This window comes from Haliotis asinina, chromosome 7 (assembly GCF_037392515.1).
Source record: "Haliotis asinina isolate JCU_RB_2024 chromosome 7, JCU_Hal_asi_v2, whole genome shotgun sequence".
Classification (NCBI taxonomy): Eukaryota; Metazoa; Mollusca; class Gastropoda; order Lepetellida; family Haliotidae; genus Haliotis; species Haliotis asinina.
In genome coordinates, this window is record NC_090286.1 from 53,317,963 (window position 1) to 53,341,801 (window position 23,839).

At 39.3% G+C, this 23,839-nt stretch overlaps 1 protein-coding gene and 1 long non-coding RNA gene across 2 annotated transcripts in view; one reads left to right on the forward strand and one right to left on the reverse strand.

Moving 5' to 3' along the window:
- Nucleotides 1-23,839, reverse strand: part of LOC137291755 (orexin receptor type 2-like) — a 144,935-nt gene that overhangs the window by 99,475 nt on the left and 21,621 nt on the right. The window lies entirely within an intron of this gene.
- Nucleotides 16,110-17,527, forward strand: LOC137291756 (uncharacterized). The gene is made up of 2 exons (XR_010957278.1): nt 16,110-16,172; nt 17,099-17,527. It is a non-coding gene; the product is annotated as an uncharacterized lncRNA (long non-coding RNA).

Sequence of the window (23,839 nt, forward strand, 5' to 3'; positions counted from 1 at the left end):
AATATTTGTTTAATAAAAGGGACACAACTATGGAATACTGTAAGGGACATTCACAACCTTTTCCACATTAATAAGAGACCTATGCTAAGAGCACAGTCGATTGTACAAATACATAGAATCCACCTGCCTCAATGTATATAGATAGATAGATAGATAGATAGATAGATAGATGGCTGAGGGCTGAGGGCTGGAGTTCTGATTTTACATGACCTTGCTTCGTCTCACAGATTTCGATTGGCAAAGTCTGCAGTACATCAATGTGGCTTCGAAGAACTTCCTCATCCTCCATACTCACTTGAACTGGCGACCAAGCGACCTTCACCTATTTACAGAATTGAAGGAACATCGCCGTGGAAAACGGTATGCCGGTAATGACGAGCTCAAATCTGCTGTACCCGTATGTATACCCCAGTATGCTTCAAGGATCTGTTGCTTTCGAATTAGTTGATCTATTTGAGTAGCATAACTGGAAATACTGATGAAGAACACAGCCCAACGGCACTCCTAAGATTAGCTGGTGTCACCAGTCTGGAAATTATGTAGAACTTTTTGACCAGCCCCCGTAGTGGTATTTAGGGAAGTTCAGTGGTGGCTATATTATAACTTGTACCAGACTTGTACCAGTCTTATCTAGAAACTGTTACAAGGATCTTATTCCAGAATCACCTGCGTCAATGTACACTATTCTTGCATTTTTCTCAGGTATATAATAACAGTTTGAAATTTCCTCTCACCTCACTTAATATCTCCGTTACAAGAAGATCACCATTGTCTCGTTGCTGCATTCATATCTCACATTTGAATTTCACCTTAGAATTTCTGCTGTCATTCTGTCATATCATTGCCATTTGAACAGCCATTGTGACACCTCTGTATTGATTTATTCTGATATCTGAATTGCAATATGGTAAAACACTAGATGCTGTGTTCAACAGATCTGGGTCCCCGTCAACAACGTCATCGTAGCGCTGCGACATCAGCGTATGCTAGAGGAAGCTGGTAACGATTTGTGGATCGGGACACTGTTACTAACATAGGGAAATTAGCAATTGGCATCATGTCATCCTCTGTTGTCATCATGTCATCCTCTGTTGTTTATAATAAATATACGAGGGTTCACAAAATCAACATTGAAATGCTTTGTTGTGCCTGGATTTCAGTGTTTGAGAGACACGTGTGTGGGTATACTCTTTTATGTATGTGAAGCCATGGGTAAATCACAAACGACAAGTGTATATTGCGTGCTTGTATGTTGTCGAGTCCCATCGAATCACTGTCTTCAGTTTCAGCTTTAAAAGGCCCTTGAAACAAATGCCCAAACAACTGACCATGATTTTGGTGTTATCATCATCAAGGCAACAGCCTTCAACAGGGCAAGATTCAACGTCTTCGAAAGTTTGGGGATGGTGGATGGTACTTAAACATCTGGCAGTTCAGAGGCTGGGGCTACGGCGGTTGCAACACAACCGGGGATCATTTTCGACACGATATATTGATGTAACAGATTCTGAGAGGGATACTGTTCCGCATTGTTTCACGTAAAATGGAAATACTCGCATTTGTGTTCATCTAGTGATATCAGTGACGTCCACACTGTTGCTTGATATTGTCTAGTATATTATCTCTTCAAACACATTAATGACCTTTCCACAATAAAAAAACTCACGTATCCTTATGCATAGACGGCCATAAAACGTCACTTCGCATTAACGACATCCTTCCCTGTAGACTTTTTAAGACCAGCAATGAAAAATGACCCTTCACACGAACGTAAATCATACACACAATGTCCATCATATACACATCTATAACATGTTTTCCATGATAGCATTCAGCTGCGGATTTCTGGATCAGAGGCAAATCTTTCCCTATTAGTCCAAAGCTATTGTCAGTGCTCTGATTGAAATTTTAGGTTGACATTGTAAAACAAAATAAAGAATCCAATGACATTGATACATTTATAACCAAAATGGGTTTACAAAAGGGTTTACTAGCAGGCCAATTGTTGCTTTCTTACGTCCTATGCTTTACAGTTCAAACAGTAACATCTATTTGGGCTTTCTGCCGACTGTACGTGTCAAACACGAATAAATGGAAACACAACTTCTGTACTTTCCATGTAATTAAGCGGACATGAAAAGGGGAACATGTTCCGCTGTCATCACAAACCCTGTGTGAACATGTTCCGCTGTCATCACAAACCCTGTCTGAATGCGGACATGCGGTTACCAGTGGAGGGCTCAGCTACATGAACGTGATATGGCACCTTGTACAGTTTCGTATTCAAGGAACAATCAGAAAATAGAGCTCCTTCGAGAGTTCCACGTGAACCTGATCTTGAATCAGCAAATATTCCCCTCTACCACACAATTCCAGATCAGGACACAACTGCATCCTGCTGGGACGTTAACTCACAAGGTTTCTGCTGCTTTATAACCACACAGTGATGAATGGTTGTTCTGGGTTACTGACACTTTGGTTTGTGGATGCTTCCGATGAATTTAATAAATATCTTGCGGACATTTTTAGTGTCACAAGATCGCATACACACACACACAAACACACACACACAATCATGGTGGTATATTCATGGTGGCATAATCGTGGACCTTTTGGTAGAATCCCAAGAACTGTATTTAGGAACTGGGTACACTCACAAACACACGTACAGAGTATTATCTTATCATAGAACAGTAGCATGTATCACTTGATAACTTAAGCTTTCCTTGAAATCCCATCCAAATCCTGTGTGAATTCGTGTACATGGGATAACAGCGCGTGTGTTATGCATTTGAGAAATCAATCGTTTTGGACCCAAGACCTTTAAGCCAGAGCAAGACGAAGCCCTTTCTACCACCGTATAACATGCAGGCGAGTATTCTTGCAATGTGTTTGAAGAGACCTCTTGTGCATTTCTTGGTGACCTCTTCAAATATAAGTAACTCAAAGAATGTCTACATGTGTATATAATATAAGCATATACGTTCATTTTAGCCATGCCGATAACCCTCTGCACTAGCTATTGATCGTGTGTTGTGCTGCCAATACCAGTTGGCGGTCTTTCAACTAAACAGAGATAACATGATATTAAGATTGCAAATATTTGATTTCATTATCGTCTAGTCGGGGCCATATGGGTCAATGACTACATTCATGTTGTTAGTGTGATTGAGAGTTAACGGATTCTTCCAGAATGATTCCTGAATGACTATTCAGTGTGGGTTGACGTTCTTTCTGTCATAGTTCAACTAATTCAGCGTTCGCTTGAACCATACTTTGCGATTTCAACGAACTGTGTGCCTGGAGGCTTTAAATTCTTATCGGCATTTTGAGAGTCTGTAAAACTCATAATTGCGTTTCTCTTAATGCGTGAGTGAGTTTAGTTTTACACGACACTCAACAATGTTGCAGCCATATGGCGGCGGTCTGTAAATAATCGAGCCTGGGCCAGGCATTTCAGGGATCATCATCATGAGCATCGATCTGCGCAACTGGGAAACGATGACATGTGTCAACCAAAGCAACGAGTCTGACCACCCGATCCCGTTAGTCGCCTGGGCTACTGAAGCATGACCTACTGAAGATCAGTTTTAACGGGTCGTTACGGGTCTTCTCTCAATGACAAGACAGCAAATTGTTACAAAAGATGCCACCATTCCACCACTATGAGTACATTTTATAAAGAAATACAATACACGATTTCCTTATTTATCTATTTACTTTTTGTGGGAAAAAATATTCGCATTTAGAATCAATAGCTGTCCAGTCCAAACAGTTGACATTGTGGAGATATAAACTGCAGCGTTGGGAAACAATGTGGCCACCTGTAATAATTATCCGACTGCCCTGTCATTCTATTCCTGTCAGTTTACTGGTGAAATGATGTTTAATTAACTGACTAATATGTGTAATTGCTTGATGTTGATTCTTTCTGTACTTTCCCCTTTTCAATCGACATTCACTGAGTGTAGTTTAAATTGTTTTATCAACAAATCATTCGTTTGCACACATAAACGCTTCTGTATGGAACCAGGCGTTTCTCTTCTTTGTTATACCATGAGGCACACCAACTGCCTTATTTGAAACACATGAATGGTTCAACTCTTTGGACGCTGGAAGTTTTGTAGGAAGTCTCTTTGGAGCTGGCTAATTCGGAGCAGATATATTTGGAGGTGGTCACACTGAAGTGTTGGATTCGAACCTGGTGGTTTTGATGGGATTTTTAATCAAAGGAGACCTTACAGATTCTTCCTAATCAGCATGATTACCCATGCAGCCGAGATTTCTATTGTTTGTGCTGTGCGTTCCATGAACCGTGATTTCATAACCGTGCAGAACACATCGGAAGCAAACCTGGACCAATTCAACCAGAAGATTACCGGGGTTTGGGTAGTTCGAAAGGTGGTAATACTAAGTATCTTCATCAAAATGATAATCCTGTCGGTTGTATGCAACCGAAAGTAAGACTGATTTTTCATGGAAACATTGAAGAGATGTACATGCAGCACAGACAGGATATCACAAGGACTATTCTCAAAATTAAAAACCATATTGAATACAAATTCAAATGTACCTCAAGCCCCTGTTTAATTAAAGAATGATGTTATGTTTAAAACGATGCTTCACTTCACTTCTGTATTTACTAGAAATTCCGCAATAACCGAGAACCGATGTAACTAATCCCCGGACATAAAAATCATTTGGTTGAGTACGTGTTTTGGTGGTCGGCGATGTATGAGATTGCTAGATATCAATTACAGATGATATCATACTCCGGTCGCGTGTAATCTATTTTCCCAAGACAGCTTAGACACAAACGCCAGACTTATGAAACCATGATATCAGTGGGAGATGTTTTATCCAAACGGGTGATCACTTTCCTTTATGGATTTTATAAAAGACAGGCAAACCAGTTTCCAGCTCAAAGAAATAGTTTTGATGCCATCATGGGTTTCATTATCAGCTTACAGTGTCGGCGATGTGCCCAAAACTCCAACAACAGTGGCGGAATGATGTAGCGTTAATGTCATTATATGAAGTTTTATTACTCACCGGTCTTTGAATAGTGATTTGTGTGCTTGCTGTGTTTACGTCACTTTCACCAATATTCAAGACTCATGGCGTCTCTCTGTAAATAATCGAGTCTGCCGCCCTTTGAAAAGCAGAAAAATATGAATGAATGATATCATGTTTTTTCACTGTTTCACGCTGTGGCAATAAATCAAATGGGTCAGTGAGTGAGTTTGGTTTATTGAAAAAGTTCATTTGACTTTTCCAGGAATAGGAAAATATGCTTCAAATAGAAGCTGGGGTAAACAGGGCGTTACCCATTTTTTTTCTAGCCAAGACAGAGTTATCAAATACTGATTAAAGTTACATAAAATGGATAATTGTCGTTATCGTCTGTTATATGTAGCGTATGCTACGGAAGATTATGTATGTATGAGGGGATATCAAAACGTTTTGAGCCTTGCTCTGAAAAAGCAAGATTTTGGAATTCATACTGCTTTATTTTTCAACATAGTCCCCCCTTACAACTTCACACACTTCTCCCATCTGGTTTGCCAATTGCTGATTCCTGATCTGAAAAACTCCACATCATAGCCCCCTAAAAAAACCCACAGCAGCGATAAGCTCATCATCATCCTGAAATTTCTAGCCCCGTGTGTGCTTTTTCAGTCGAGGAAAGAGGTGGAAGTCGCTAGGGGCTAGGTCTGGTGAATAGGGAGAGTGAGGTAAAATTTCGTACCCGCACTCGCGCGCAGTTAACATTGAGGCTCGACTGGTGTGGACTGGCGCATTGTCCTGGTGAAGAAGAATCCGTCGCCGGATCTTTCCTCGACGCTTCTCTTTAATGGACCGGCGTACCTGCTTCAGAAGGCTAGCATAGTACTGTCCATTCATTGTCGTACCATGAGGCAAGTAGTCGATGTGGACAACACCTTTACTGTCCCCCAAAATAGTTGCCATAACCTTCTTTGGGGACCCGGTCGATTTGAACTTCTTTGTCCTTGGAGAGGTGACATGTTTCCATTCCATTGACTCCTGCCTGCTCTCAGGGTCACAATGATGAAGCCAGCTTTCATCACAGGTTACAATTCTAAAGTGAAAATCTTCTGGGTTGGCATGGTAACGAGTCAGCATCGCGCCACTGATGTTGACCCGAGAAAGCTTCATGTCATCAGAAAGCATTCTTGGGGCCTATCTTGCACACACCTTGGACATGTGGAGATTGTCATGGAGTATGCTGTGAATGGATCCATATGAGAGCCCGGTTGCATCTTCTAACTCGTGCAGGGTGATACGACGATTTCCCATCACTAGTTGATGCACAGTGTCAATGTTTGCTTGGGTGGTACTGGTTGAGAGTCATCCTAGACGGGAGTCATCCTCTAAGCTCTCTCTTCCTCGCTGAAACTCTTTCACCCAACGTTTGGTGGTTGCAGCAGAAGGGGAAGACTCCTTGTAAACAGCAGTGAGTCACTCTTCAGCCTGCTTGGCCGTGTTGCCCTCCAGGACAAGAAACTTTATTACTGCTCTATATTCAACCTTGTCCATTTTTCACATTCACTAGGGGGTATATCTCTTCTACAAGGCACTGCCATTGAAGAAATAACATCCAGCCATGTGATCCTACCGGGAATATGTAGCTAGGTCACTAATATACGTTAGGTGCCCTGCCCATTACTATTTGTCAAGTATAAATATGCAAGGCTCACAACTTTTGGATATCCCCTCGTACATTTCAGATTGAAATATTGATTTAACGGAGCTAGGAGATAGGTAGGAGAACAAATGGATTCATGCCACATATATGGCATATATTTCATTCTGAAATGTACATCAGGACGAATCACTGGCAAGAGCACTGTGTAAATTTAGGATATTGTTGCACACTAGTAAAATTACTTTGTTTCTTCAGAGACAATGCAATGAACTGAGAGATGCTGTTTGTACTAATTGTAATACTGGTGATACTGAAGATGAGTTACATCTATTATTTAACTGTGGTAAATATGCACAGTTGGGACTGAAATACCTTCCAGAAATAAAGGCTCACAACTTTTGGATATCCCCTCGTACATTTCAGATTGAAATATTGATTTAACGGAGCTAGGAGATAGGTAGGAGAACAAATGGATTCATGCCACATATATGGCATATATTTCATTCTGAAATGTACATCAGGACGAATCACTGGCAAGAGCACTGTGTAAATTTAGGATATTGTTGCACACTAGTAAAATTACTTTGTTTCTTCAGAGACAATGCAATGAACTGAGAGATGCTGTTTGTACTAATTGTAATACTGGTGATACTGAAGATGAGTTACATCTATTATTTAACTGTGGTAAATATGCACAGTTGGGACTGAAATACCTTCCAGAAATAAAAAAAATATTACTTGTAAACAATCAATAGCAAATATTTTAAGTTAATAAGACATGTATAGTGTCCGTTCTCTTGCTTTGTACTTAAAACATGAATTTAAAATCAACGAAAGCTGTTCAAAATGTTAGAAACACGTGAGTATTATCATGATAAGTAGTACTTAATTGTACTATAGGCCATGTGGCCCGTATTACTGAATAAACTATCAGTCTGATACTAGTGCATTTGGAATTGAGTCCCATCCGGGATTCGAACCTATACTTTCAGAGACAGGTGCCTAATTGCCATGATGATTGCACTTTTAGTACGTGTTTTAAATAATGCATCAAATACCACTGAATTTGGATAACATTTATCCTAAGTGTACAATACATTTTACACAATTGTCAAATGTATCGGATAAAACGTTCTCAGTAAGGTACCGATATTAGTGCATTTGGGATTGAGTCCCATCCGGGATTCGAAAATACACTTTCAGGGACAGGTGACTGACTAACTGCCAGTGCATTTCTAGTAAGTGTTTTAAATAATGCCGAAACTACCACTGAATTTAGATAACATTTACTAGTGACTGCCCCAATAGCATGGCAGTAATGCTCATAGTGTCTCAGCCGTGTTTGCGATACAAAGACCAGTGTCCGACCGTCTCTAACTTGCATGTTATTTCTGTCTTATGAAACCCTTACAAACAAGCAATTGTTGGAAAACATTTTAAACACTGGACTTTTGCGATGAAAGTAAATGTGTTTGTGCGGACACCGGCGCCACTATATTGAACCAAAGGTTTCTCCTCGTACAATTAAATATTCACCTTTACATCAGGTCTCATTAATCCACATGGAGGGTTCAACTATTCTGGCACTAGTCGTCGCTTTGGCGCCGCCCAGTTTGAAAACGGCAGATTCAGAACTGCTAAACTGCTTGTGTTTATGTCTGGGTAAGTTAAGTGGGTGGCTTCCTCGAGGTATTATGGAATGTCACGATGAATCGTATGAGCGTGATTAGCCCCATGATCACTGATAGAACATGGCTGAATTTTATAATCTCTTTACCGTTTTTACATATAGGTACTTTGTGGAGAGTTACTTAAAGGTCAGATGCAACAAAAAAAACATGATTAAAAGACAGTTATCACTTATTCAAGATATGTAAAAAGCATCGGCGATTAAGTAAAAGCAAATAAACAAAATTATAATCGCAAATAAAAAGTGCAATCAAACTCAGAGCCGATGGATGTGCACTCAAGTGTAACGAAGCCTTTTCATTAGTCACTGGATTTTTATGGCATATAAGCCCGATAGGAGTTAATTTCAAATTTCATGTGGTCAAAGACTGAAGTTGTGCATTGCATATTGCCATTAGTAGACAGGTACTCAGACATTAATATGTCAATAAACCTGTGACAGAGTCTGCTTATCACAATCAGTATGCTGGTTTGTTTTTGTTTTTGTATTTTTATGTAACGAGTAGATCATTGACTTGTTTGTGTACACAACCACGATTAGACTACTGCCCACGACCTCATACTCTGGGCAGGCGTACTGTTTCAAGCTCCATGATCCAATTCACAGCGCATGAGTTATGAGCGCTGGGGGAAAATGAACTCCGATTTCGCGGGCTTTTTTCATCGCGATTTTTCAACTTAGCATATTTGAATATTTGTTTCGGTAAGTGCATGCCGAATGGTATCAGAATCTGCAAAATTATGTTTTACTAGCATGTGACCATTAAACATTTCGCAAGGTCACACACTGACTCTTTATAAGAATGTTGGCATAACACCTTCAACTAAATTTGAATGAGAATGTGAAACAAATACATAAAACTCCAAACACTTCTTTGAATCCATTTCCGTTTACCACTTCAAGTCAAGTTGCTGTCAACCCGAGGCGGGAATGTGGGATTCGAACCCACGATCGTAAATTCATATCAATACCATGGTTGGTAACAGAATAAAAGATTTGTGGAGGCACAAAAAACAAAACCATTCGTTCAACCCTCAGCTACTTGCCTCATGATGTACACGAAGCAGCTATTACCGATCACACACGTGATTGTCCTTAAACATGGTTTTATATGACAGCCTGTTGATAGTTCTTCATTTCCCTTTACAGCTGTCTTCAGAAATTACATTATGAGTGAGATGATGTTAGGGGCATCGATTAAACGCCGCCGGGGTACTTGGCACACACTTTGAGCCAAATCACTATGTGCCAGACGTAATTCGTTCTGGAAGAGTTTGTGTTCATTTGGAGACCAGGATGTCCTCAAAATATGTAATTGTCTTTGGTGCTATGTATGATCTGCTGATACATATCCAAAAGAGGATGCTGGCTACATGTTGCTACACGCCGCTACATGTTGCTACACGCCGCTACATGTTGCTACACGCCGCTACATGCTGCTACATGCAAATGAAGCAAATGCAAGTCATCTAGGATCGCTAGCTCGTCTTACATATCTAAGAAACTATAAAACGTCAGTGCAAAAGAATTCCCCAAAAGAAACCCAATAACTAATACATATTTCTTTTCATAAACACCTCTCGTTTATGCTTACAGCCACGTGTCGATGTAGATATTACACCTGACACTTTTAGTTTAATGACTTGTCATTTCATATCCTTGGGTTACTGAACTGTTCCTCTACATGCGAGAAATGGTATTATCATGATTAACTGTACACGGAAGGGTCAACTAGGATCAAGACTTTTAAAATGACTGTCCAAGGTAACAAAACACAGAATCAACACTCTAATGAGTGTGTTCAAGGGGGAACTAAAGTTCATCTGGTGACTCATTTGATTGCGTGCGACAGCGTCAATGTTGCAGTAAAACTGTCAATGGCGTTAAACTTGTCAGCCATCTATCAGTTCCTAACATGTTCAGTGCAGAAGCTTAACACACACGATAAAGGATGATAACATAAAAGCTTTCAGCAGTTGTTCATCATAGAAAGAGACTTTACTGCGGGAATTTATCCTATTTCTCATGTCCATTAGGCACGGCATTCCAGCATACAAAGCTGTGAATAAAGCTGTTATTCTCATGTTATCGGTGATTAATGCCGAGTAAATAAGCTGCTTGTATAATCAAATGTTTTAATACTACGTGTAATAAACCACGAAACAGTGAACCTCGGGGGTAAATGATTCTTATGGTAAATTAAAATGTCAAAAGTTTAAGTTTTCCAAAAGTGTCATGGAAAGTATCAGACACGTCCAATGATTGACAAGTGGCATTTTGTCTTTCTCCCACAAACATGTTTTTGTAATATTCTCAAATATTCGAGTGCACACATCACGAGGATAAAAACACATATTTTTCTTTTTTTTCAATCTTCAACAGAACATGTAGCCACATCTTACCATTCTAATGTATCTGCAGATCTCAAAGTAAGCTTCTTGCTCATTTTCAAATACTGTTTGAATACTGCCATTTTGTCAAACTTGAGCCTTACGTGAATATTTAGTCCATACAAACCTTCGTATCACTTCAGTAATAGTTTGGCCGTGGGGTAACCTTGTGGTTAAAGCCTTCGCTCGTCACGCCGAAGACCCGGGCCGTGGGGTACCCTCGAGGTTAAAGCGTTCGCTCGTCACACCGAAGACCCGGGCCGTGGGGTAACCTCGTGGTTAAAGCGTTCGCTCGTCACGCCGAAGACCCGGGTCGTGGGGTACCCTCGAGGTTAAAGCGTTCGCTCGTCACGCCGAAGACCCGGGCCGTGGGGTACCCTCGAGGTTAAAGCGTTCGCTCGTCACGCCGAAGACCCGGCCGTGGGGTAACCTCGTGGTTAAAGCGTTCGCTCGTCACGCCGAAGACCCGGGCCGATTCCAGACATGGACATAACGAATGAAGCACATTTCTGGTGCCCCCGTCGTGACAGTTCCGGAATATTTCTAAAAGCGGCGTAAACATAAACTCACTCACTATTTGATAAATTCATCAATTAATATATCTAGTTTGTATACGTATCCATATATGCATGGATGTTCCGTACAAGCAGTATGACAAAATATATCACTTTGTTGTTTGTAAAGTAAAGTTCTTCCGTGAAATTGTGGCACCTAAATATCCCAAATATGCGACTTCATTAATCTTCATTCTTGACCTTTGTCTTAGTCTATTCAGTTCCTTTACTTGCAGCATGTGTTTCCGAGGTTATATTTTTCAAACTAAAAATGCTTTATTGTTCAACGTCTTTATTATATAAGGGCAAAACGTTTTGACCTTGTATAATAAAGAAGTTGAACCATAAAGCATTTTAGTTTGATTCCTCCAACTTCTAAATGCCTTTGAAACAACTTATATTTTTCAACTTAAATAACTGGCCTGCCTTTCAGTTGCTTGTAACAGTTTGACATCAATGGTCAAGGATAATCATTTGGAAAATCTGGTATTATCACTCTCTGGCGGAGGTCCATCCTAATGATATGCTCTGTAACTGGTATTCATGTCAACAGATGAAAAAGGTAACCAGTTTAATCAAAAACTGTGTGTGTTTATATGTAATCCTATTACACAGTCCGAAACATTCTATCATAAAGCTGTTACCATTGTTCGTGGACACATATGACAACAAAAACACTTTGACCAGCGTTGTATATGTGTGCATTACATTTTCGGCTTGACCTTTCAGTGGTACTTTGTATGTAAAGAATAATACAGAGTGACCACAGCACAAATACGACTTGTGACTCTCAGATCTATATGGGTGTTCGTAAATAGTTTCTAAGTGTCTCTTCCAATTATTTCACTGACTGCAGTGACAACTGGTAGAATTTGTATTCACGAAAAACGATGTGTGATACTGAAACTGATAGTCTTAGAGTGGTTCAGTCCACGCGTAAGCACAAGTAACGTTATTCCGAACGCTGTGATCATTATCTTCGTAGCAATTAATTGTAATCGAACCAGCTGTAGTGATTCTTATTTGATGCCATTTAAACCCGAGTGGAAAGAGTTTCACTGAATGCTCCAGTGAAATGAACGTTCAGGTTACAAGCCTAATTAAGTTAATAAGATAGATCTTCCTTCTTCTTCGTATCGCAGGAAAGTTACTATGCATTTACAACAAGTGATGCAATCGTGTTATATTTCCTGCAGACGTACCCTCCATACTGCTGATGTACGTGTTTGTCCTCTTTGAGTTGTATTTACCTTCACATCAGCCTTCCTTAATCCATTTGTCCTGTTCAACTCTTTCGGGATTAGCCGTTTGGGCGCTAGGATTTTCAGAAGAAGTCATTTTGGCGCCGACTGGTTTGGAGACGGCATATTTGGAGGTAGGCCTTTCGGTGGTTTCCAGTATGGCCGCGGTTTGTTAAACCAAAGGAGACCACCTTGTTCGGGGGATTTGGAAGATTTGATTATCCCGATTCTCCTGATTACCTCGACAATTTTGATGACTCAGGAATACGAGAGACCGTTGTATCATTTGTATTGCTAGTGCTCGTAGAGTATAGTTTGAAACAGTTATTTGACACATCCAGCAGATGAGGCCTAAATGTAAAAGGTGAATATGATCACAATGGAAATACACTCTGGAAATAAAATTTCAAACATATGTTAAGTCTACGTTCTTAAAATTATTACCTTTTTTAAAAAATATACAGTTACAAATGCATATTCACAACGGCATTTAGTTATATCACAAAGTGAACCAACTTTTGGATTAATAAAGTCTCTGAAGCTGAAACAATCGTATTTATCGTGTTTTCATTTATCGATTGCGCGGGCGTTAGCGCCACATTACTTTTGGTAGATCGTGACATGTCGGCTCATTTAGGAATCGACATAATCGCAGGACATTCAGCGATGTGTCCTGGTTTTGCAGCTGAAACACCTAGGATCATAGTCAGGGGAATTCGATTCCACTCCCATAAAGTATAAACAATTACGAATTTCAAGACAGCCAGATGACGCTTGTAGTGGTTCCTTAGGGAGGAAGACGTTGTTCGTGAAGAATAAGTGCATGATTAAATGTGATTAAACATACGCACAAGAAACAAAACATCTTATTATTTGAAAATTACTTATTCTGTCTGGTGAATGATTGGGGTATTTGCGCCATTCTGTTCTGCCATCGTGGCTTTGGTTAGTTGAATGTTACTTTACAGGCATGCGACAGCTGGTCCGTTTGATTTGGAAGTGAAACGTCTTAGAGGTATATTTCCTTGCTGAAACCAACAAGGATAATAAACAATATCATAGCACACAGATTCTCCTTTGGAGATCAACCAACGAGTTATATCTGCAGAGCACAGTCTCTTGACAATTTACGTCAACATTACAACATTTTTCAAATGTATTTTAAACTTTTAACATTTTCCCATTGATATTTGTCTTGTTCATTTCTCCAGTTACTCTATATTTCTCAGATAAAAAAGAATATAACTGAAATAAACAAGAACGGTTTAGGCAAGATTGGAAGTGACTGATAAAAAAATAGTCGTATGCTGTTTCTGTCCATAAACATTTCGCTGTGAAATGCCTCGAGTGAATTAACAGATGACATTGAAACAAAAGGTAACCCTTATAAACTCCATGTTTACTTTATCAATAAATGATAATAGCTTTTACGAACCCTAACTTGATAAATATTCATGCATTTACAGAAAAATGCATTGACACACCTTTTTTTATCAACTTTCAATCAAACCTAATCTTTCAAGCGCCGAACATTACTATTCATAACACGATGCAATTTTGAAGCAGACAGTGATTAGAGTGCAAAAACGCGAATCTATTCTCCATAACAAAGTTAAAAACTTTTATTTTACATTTATTTTGCATTTAAATTTGTTTTTGTTTTAGCTAATATCCTATATGTGTGGACATAAAAAAAACCAGCCATGCCTCATGCATGGCCCAGTTCTGATTCCAGCGTTAGCGGTAAAGAGCATAATGAATTATGGACCTTTCCCCATAAGTTATATCGCCCGTCCTTGACAGTGTTTACACTTATAAATATCTAAAAATAATAATTATAATGATACGTAGTAATAACAATCAAGTTTCCATGGTAACCGTAACCTTGACCTCATTACAGTGAGTGAGTGAGTGAGTTATAGTATATTGCGGTACGTCAACTCGAGGAGTGAAAGAATCTGGTGGCGTCTTTGACCGTAGTTCATTAACACGTAGGATAAGGGTTTATGGCGGCAGCAGTAAGAAAGCGGGTTTCACGCTTCCGGCTTTCTTGCTTCCAGGTAGTTGTGACCATATCTTCAGCGATGAAAGTTATAAGGGACAATACAGTGGTTACTGCTATCAACGCTTCATCTACAGGATATCAACTTTAAAGCGTATGATTAATATACACAGTCAGTTGTCACGAGGAAAGACTAAAGTAGGTTCATATGTCCTGAGCGAGCGGGGTGATATTTATTTCAATCACAGTCTTCCAATGCGACTCTCGTTTTCGGGTGTGAGAATGTAAAATGCTGTATATGCAGAACATGGTGCTTCTGGATGTATAATCAAGTGGGCGAAGCAGTTCAACTCAACTCATTTACTGTATTACGTGGAATGTAAATACGCTTTGGGTTATTGAATTGATCAATGTTTTTAGAATCCCCTACACACCTTTTTATCAACCTGCAATCATTGCTAATCTTTCAACAGCCGAGCATTTCTATTCAAAACACGATGCATTTCGAAAAAAAGATAATAAGTGCAGAGAAGTGAATCTTTTCTCCATTAGGCAAAATGTGTTACGTCCAAAACATTTTACATTTATATTACTTTCTTCAATCTCCTTGTATTTTCATAGCGACCACGCCTATAACGAACTGATGGATGTAACGAACTTGTATTTGTTGTCCTGGCAACGTGTGTTTGTCTTAGTTGAAGTGTGTACAAAGTTACGGCTACAAGGAACTAAAACTGTGGTCCATCGATGTTGCTGCCAGAGAGGGAGTTTTGTACTGTAGTTGTACAGACAATACACAATTCATGAAATCATCAATGCATGGTTGCATCAGTGCACGGTTGCGTCTTTCAGGAGACTAGTTTAGTTGCAATTTCAGTTTTTGACACATTAAGATTAAGATTCTGTGGTTTTCCACCCTTACCCTTGCTTATGTTTTACCATCAAGCTTTTAACATCGGTAGAACTTTTTCACTGCTACATGAAGGCTACACGTCATGATGTAACTGAATTACTATCTCGCGAGGTAACTTAAAGCCGATGTCGGTTCAGTTACCGACATCCTCGCACAACTTTGAAATGCTTCTTTTGGAACACAAAGACATTGATAAGCAAATTAAGTGAATTCAATGTATTTGCACTGTCAAGGTTTATCTGTGTTAAATACCATATTATTTGATTGCATACACGTGGAAGACAACTAATGCCTACCGCCATGTATGTTGGGATGCTTATCACCATAGCAACAATGAAGACACATATGCTATGTTTTACACGGAGGCATCTTGACAAAACGCATATTATTGTTTTGAATTACTCGTTTGTAATAATTGTATTTTACCTCAGATTATTCAACCAGCTGTTTTACCATGGGTCCATGTGAAATACGCTTTTATAATCACATCGTTGCGGTTATAGCTTTGGTTTTGATTTTAACCAGGTCAGCTCACTTTGCCATTGAAGGAGGAAGTATGGCAAACGCTGATGTATAGTGCATGTTCAAAACTGACAATTTTACCTCTATATTTAGCAACAAGAAAACATGCAAGAGTTATATAAAGTTGGAGCTCAAACACAGTGACATAGCTTCGGAACAGAGGGGAAGACGAACGCTTCTTACTTCCATCCATGTAAGTTACCTATCAGCTGTTGATTACTTTCTTCGGATTAAAGGTACATTAGTACATAGAGTATTGGACAAATCAATGGAAGGTTTCTCAGTTTATAAATTGATTTCGAGAATTCATTTGATTCGTTTGAATGTTCTATGCATTTACCTCTAACACTCGTGCAGTGAATACATACTTGTTAACAGTGTCTGATTTCTGAACTGCAGTTAGCTAAAACAAACCGCAAACCCGACTAGAGGTGAAATGTATATATTTGCTGAGGCCACAGTAGAAGCTCAGAATACAGTGCAGTTGGAGGTACTATTTAGTATATGAATTTTAAAATAAATAAACTCGAGGTTTCATAAATCATGGTTTTATAAACTATTTGTAAAATCAGTGCTACCTGTGCGCATAGATTTCCAAGTCCACAGAAGCACGGCCTTTCCTTGTACAGAACTGTGTCATGTAGGTGTGATAAAATTGGAACGATTGTTGTTTCCAATCCTGGATTCGCAGTAATAATAGTTTCATTCACATTGGTGTCACAGTGCCAGTGCCGTCGAACACTTCTGTCGTGAAACACATTCCGTGTGTGGAATTTCAATTTCTCATGATAGCACAGATTTTGGTAATTTGTTGCAATGCGTCCCATCCGGGATTCGAACCCACATCCCCAGAGTCAGGCACCCAATCGCCAGCACACAAAGTCAATCGTTTAACCCACTCAGCTATCGCTGTGTCATTTTTGGCTTGTATCATTTTTCGCATTTCTTGAATCATTTAGTCACTTCAATGTTCTGGGTCATGCGTAAACCACATCACACCAACTGAATCACACACATTTAGTCTTAGGTGTTGAAGTTTAAACTAAGGATTTTCAGCATTTAAAGTGATTTATAAAGTATATCAACGTTAAATCACAGCGAGTCATTTCCGCATTTCAGTGTCGATCGCATCGGGATGCTGAGGCAAGCCATCTTGTTTCTTGTCATGGCAGTCGCTGTCGCTAGCGCCTTCTATGGAACATGGCGGTACGGTGGATTCCTGCCGTACAATCCATGGATATACGGAGCCGGTGCCGATCATGTTAAATATGACGACATAGCAAAGGGACGAAATGGACCACCAGCTCTTGATTATTGATCCCATGTCAGTGTAATTCTGTCAAAAGCTTTCTACCAAGTTGTCATATTATATCATGTAGTGTCAGAAAGCGATCGCAAATGATGCTTATCGCTCGAACCATTTATAGCTTGGGATATATAGCAATAGCTGATATCTGTCTAAACCGCATTCCACTACCATCTGTATGGGAGTATCAAGATCTAAGATCCACAGATCCAGGGTTTATAATAAATACATGTAAGGTGAAAGGATCTCTTGTTGTCTTCACAGCTGTGTTCATGTTATTGACACTTGAATACGAGAGTGCAATCGTATCCCTGTTGCGTAAATCGATACTCATGCAGTTGATCATTGGGTTCGGACTCGATTATTACACTCGACGGCTGGAATATTGCTCATTGCGGCTTAAAGCTACACTCACTCGCTTACTGAATATGAGAGAGAGAGAGAGAGAGACTCGAATACAGTAGGAAGAGGTTACATCTACACAACTGAGTGAGTGAGTGACTGTATAACTTTACTCTGGGTAAATGCTGCTGTATACAAACTGCGGACACTAGAACGGAACTTCACAACTTGAAATCTTCATATCATAACTGTATCATAACCAATCATCTGTTTCAGTTAGCGGTGGTTAATGCAGTTTGAAACATCTCATTGATTTATCAGAATCGAAATTTTCCAAGCTGGTAGGAGAAATTGGCTCCACCATTCCATATCTCAGCTGACCTAACCTTTATGTTTCCGATGTGCAATGCTACAGAGAATGTCCTTGGAGCAGATATTAAAATAATCATCTTGGTCGTGTGTGCCAAAGAAGACCGACCAAGTCGATTTTGTCAACACTGCGTTCCATGAAACAATTTTGCTCAAACTCAGAGCAAGTGATATGATCCGTGGTGTTCCTTTTAGTATAAAACACTATTCGTTATTGTGTCGTTTTAACTTCACATAGTCATCAAGGACATTTTTTCCTCCTTGGTTCAATTGATTTAGCCTCCCATGGAAAAGCCTGCAAGCATCATTCACCATGTTTTACAGAGCCTTGATCTGTCAGCTGAAACTGGCTCCAGACTGATTTGTCATTGGAACACGGAGTTCCACACTGTGTTTTGCCTTTTGATGAATGAAATAGTGAAACACAGTGAAAATAGTAAATACTTTATAACGTCTCTTAAAAAATATATTGAATAAGACCAGCCATCACTGTGCTTTATTCTCTTTCATCCTTTGATAAAAAATATTTATAATCTGTATTAATAACATTTTATAAACTGGAAGGAATACCTAATAAAACCTCATTTAAGAAAAATGTTCTTACGTAATGTGTCATGCAAACAATTAAAATGTTGTTGCAATACCCAAAATGATAACAGCATATATAAATTAATAAAGCGATTGAGAATTCAGATTTCCCAGAAACTGATAATACGCATGTGAACAGTTTTCACAAAGCGAGGAGTACTATGTTGTCTGTTGTATCAATCCTATGTTGTCAAGAGGCTTTCTACATGTAGAGACAAGTATTTCAGCTACTGTCAGATGGTTTACTTAATTTTTAGACCAGTACTTTAGCTATACCTAAATGTCAGTTGTAAAGTATGACTGCAGACAAAGGGAACCGGAGGAGACTTGATATCTCTGTATATGTACACATATACACATATGTACACAGTTACAACGAAGGCAAAGACCTTGGTATGGGTTATAGAACCGTATGTAATACACTTAATATCCGCCCCGGTGGCTCTGTGGGTTACATCACTGACCTTGTAGACTGGGCATATGATGCCTAACTCCGAGAGTTAACTCCGAATCCCGAATAGACCTCAATTTAAAATGAATGTCATCTTTACTAAGAGAGCTCAGCAACAAACATAACATTTTACATTTGACAACATCCTTAAAAGCATTGCATCTTTACATGAGGCTACTAAACCGTATATGTGGTGTTATAACTGACAAGTAGGGTGTATTTATAGACCCTCGGCATGTGCACGGTAATGGAAACAGAGTTTTGAGGTTAAACAACTTCTGGAATTAGCATTTAATAAACATTCTTACGTCTAATGCTGCTTATAGGACATGCGGATGTGACACACATGTGACCCAAGATGCTACGATGCATCTTCATTAATGTTAAAGTGACATTCATTTGCAATGTTTCATGTCGCTGACATCGCTGAACATGCAGTGAATTTGCATCTGACAATACTCCGTAACAAATACACGTTCTCAGAAAGAAAAGACAAGAAGATGGAGCGTGGACAGATGTTTGCGCATATCAAAGGGCTACATTTTTGTTGAAACCACGTCGCCTTTAAAAGTAGATGAACCGGCAACATTTGCCAGTTCCAGGGATTTTTCGCCTCCGCAAGGAACAATCGTTTACAAGGTGGGTACTGACGAACATATTGTTTTTGCCTTTATGTGGACAGCATCCAGTAGCTCTATTGACAACGCCAATTGGTATTTTCAATATCTTGTAACGTAAAATGTCATATGTTTAAGCAGTGTCGTCGAGATGATACGTCATGCTTTGTTCTTCAGCTACGTTCTCTGTTAAATACGAGGTATTCGTTCATCGATTTATCTTGTTTGAATGTATCTCTGCTCGTGAGTCACATAAATTCTGATGCTTACTCCATAAATTCTCAGCTGACACATCGTGCATATAATACACATGCACCTCTGCATGGTGCATTACGCCTACCTGAACCATACGTCAGGACACACGTTTTAAACGTGAGAAGCTATTGTTCATCGTTGTCTTTTCAATCTTCTATGACGTGCATCTTTCATGATGTACGGAATTAACAAAGAGACAATAAATACCACTTTTTTGTTCCGGTGATAATGTTGACGCCAATTTTCGTCATTGTTACACAGCCTTACAGAAGCATTATATAGCCCATACTCGGGATACAGTACAGCTCCACAGACGACAGGAACCTTTGGAGCAGCGCCTGTGAGTGTTCAACGTGTTGCCGGAAGTGCTTGGAGACCGACTTACTACAAAGGTCGAGCAGCAGCAGCAGGAAATGCGCACGTGACACATAACGCATATTGCAGTACGCACAGGTTTCCCAAGGTGACGGTCAATGCGCTCAAACCTCACAAGGCACCAGACAGTACGCACCCGGTATGCTGCGTCCACCGCAATACGCACACGATTCGGTTGGTGTCGGGAAATACGTTCATGGTGAACAACGCACCTCGAAATACGCCCAGGGACGAATTGGTATGCCGCAGTTTCAACGGGAGCCTTTGGGCACTGGACAACGTGCACAAGGCCAAGAAGGCGATGGGCCATACGGAAAAGGCCTCTTTGAAACGATGACTTACGGTAGCCCATACACTCCCATGCGTCTCTACAGAGCTGATTTTAATAATTACATCAAACCATGGGCGGACGCAGGATATGGACATAGGGGAATCGTAATCACTTATGATTATCCTGATATTCCCGATCGTTCCAAGAAAGTGGATTACTGATATGGAGATGCAGCTGAAACATCAGAAGTCGAACAAGCACCTGTTAATAGCATTAGCATGACCAACGTGTTTAGTTTCTATCTGGCACACGCATATGTGGATTACCATAGTGGTAAAACACAGTAATGCACATGATAGTACGATATGGCAACACGTACACGCGTTACAACGGCTCCATCTGTCAAGTTTACTCATGGATTATCAACACTTGGAATAAATGTAAACTGTGCCACTTTATGTTTGGTCTCAATATTTTACAGGAACAAGTAAACAACTGTTTCATGTTATTACACACCCGATCAAATGACTACAAAAGACATATTACACATATACACGTGTATCTGGTATTTACATATATGATTACTAAAGAAGGGTGGGAATCTGTAGCCTAACAGCGCCTTTATTATTGAATGATGCCGACAAATATCCGTGGTGAGTTTTAACAATGGATTGGATGGTTCGTACAAGAAGAACTTGAAGAGAGGTCATTGGTTGTGGTCAGTGGACAGTTCGGTTGATCTCCTCGCTATGTGTATCTTCCAATGCCTTATTACATCACTGATATATATTCCAGTCGGTGAAATGCTGGACACTTCTTATCATTTTGCCAGTTCCAGTTATCTCTGATAACATCTTTTGGTACGTATGAAACAGGATAACATGTACACACTGTCAAACTTTATTTCTCATGTTTTTGAAATACGTATCATGTATGCACGACATTTAAATTATTACACACGTTGTATGCATGACTATATGAAATTACCTGTTCAATATTTGTCTGTTGTGACCGAATATTCCTTTCTTTCGACCCCGTTGTAATGTGTGAAAATTTAGCGGCCGAATGACGTATTACACGTTCATTTCCTGCGATTAATACATTTGACAAATACATTTCCTTCGTGTGGTGATGATTTCGGTTAGGATAGAGACACCTCTAAAACCTGCAGCATTCTTTCGCTTTGATTCAACTCAACTATGAAAATATGTCTGATCAAAAGAATTATTTTGTATTGTTTGATCAAAATCGGTGTACTTCGATTGCATATTAACACCAGCTGTTGAGTGTAATTATTGTGTCAACGAATATTTGCGTTTAATTTTGTCGAACAGATTGATCTCTTTTTGGTATTGTTGGTCTGACAGGTATAAAAACATTGCTTGTAATGGCATCACAGAAAAACGAAATTGCTGTGTGGGTTTAGCCAGTTGTGTCCTCCGTAACGTCACAAGCAGTAATGCGTCAGTCATATTATCATGTATCAGTTGAACAGGCATGAAACACCTATGTGATGCAGAATTTGAACGTTTATCACTTTTTGGACGCTATTAACCTAGGATTATCACTTTTAACCGAGGACTCTTATCCGGTGGTACTGCAATTTACAGAATCATGATTACATTTATTGAAATTTCAAAATGCGATGAATACCTTTCTTCTTATATATGAACTCTGAACATGTTCAGAGCAAAATGGACAAAGTTCCGTTTAGGATACAAAATTAATACAATCCTTGACAGGCTTTGACCAAAATATATCTTGCACGTACGTAAATACCTAGAGATCTCTGCATGGTGTATTTCAAGGGAATTCAATTTGCCTCATACTTTGTCTTTCATATGGTTTCCTTCGACATCTGGCGAGTCCCTCTCGACCTGTTACGAAAGTGTCACAGTGAAGCAACTACCAGGTTTCTAATGTTTATGCAATGAATTATTTCCAGTTTGCTCTTCTATCTGAATGACGTATTTCAGTTTTCAATCCCATTTCATAATAACACGTCTCTCAAGTGTTTTCCTTAAAACACATAGAAACACAAAAGCCCAAAAGAGTAACACAAATGCTTTTAAAACAAACGCAAGTTATATTTTTCAGTTTAATAAGGACAGGGTATATCCTTTTCTTAAAAGACGTGACATTTGAGGAATGATAGTCTTGGGAAATTGGCATAGTAAAAAATAAAACCTATTTGATTAGAATGTTGTCGAGAGAAATGGACCTTTGTCTATCATTGGACTACAATTCCAGAAAATGACATTAAGGAAGAAGGTAACGTCACAGAGCATACGACAGCATATGTGCGTTTCAACCATGTACTGACGAAATAATCGAATAATACATTCTTGAACATTTCAAATTAGTATATGAGTTTAGCGTATTCATACCTGATTCTTTCTGAACATATTTACTGCATTACCAGTAATTCTTGAATTTTTGTTTCAAACCGCGTTTCAACGTTCATGACTCATCGTTTCCAGCAATTTCTACTTTTGCTTAAACAGCGTATATGTGTCAGTTAGTGGAAAATGTCAGCTATGCACAGCGCTCGGATAATAAACAAGAAACGAGCTCATTGAGATGAACTGTTGTATACACAGATAACATTATGCTTCATATTGATATGGCTGAATATCTCTACATAAGTGTCTCTTGGTTTGAGTGAAGTATGTGAAGAGAATTAAAACAACAAATGGTATTATTCTACCCACATAGGTAACTGAGCTGAATAAAGGATGCATATATACTCCCATTAAACAACATTTTATTAAATTTTCAGTAACAAAAGTAGATCATGATCGGGATGGTTGGTTAATCGGTGATGGTGGGGATATATTCATGCTACATGTTTTCTTGTCGGTTGTTTATTGTCTTGTGTTGTTAGGTTGACAGATTTAGGAGATTGAGTTTTACACCGCCCTTAGCAACATTTCTGCAGGAACTCTAGAAATGGGCTTCACAAGTGTACCCATGAGAAAATACGCACACGATGCAAAGATGTGGCGATCGAAGGCTTTAACCACTTGCTTACAACGCTGAACCATTAAGCGCTGATGCATTTTTCTGTCAACATATTTACATACTATCTCATTAGAGTTATGCTAACATTGGAACTTTACTTTGGTTCAGATAATTTGAGATGGCACGAAATATTGGTTCTATAGCTGTGCTCTGGAATGAAATTGTTTCGTGTTTTACTGCTTCGTATTGGCTTAATAATCATGGTTGAGTTTTCATTTCCATACATTACTTGTCCAATCTTTGCATAAGACTAGTGAGTAAGTTC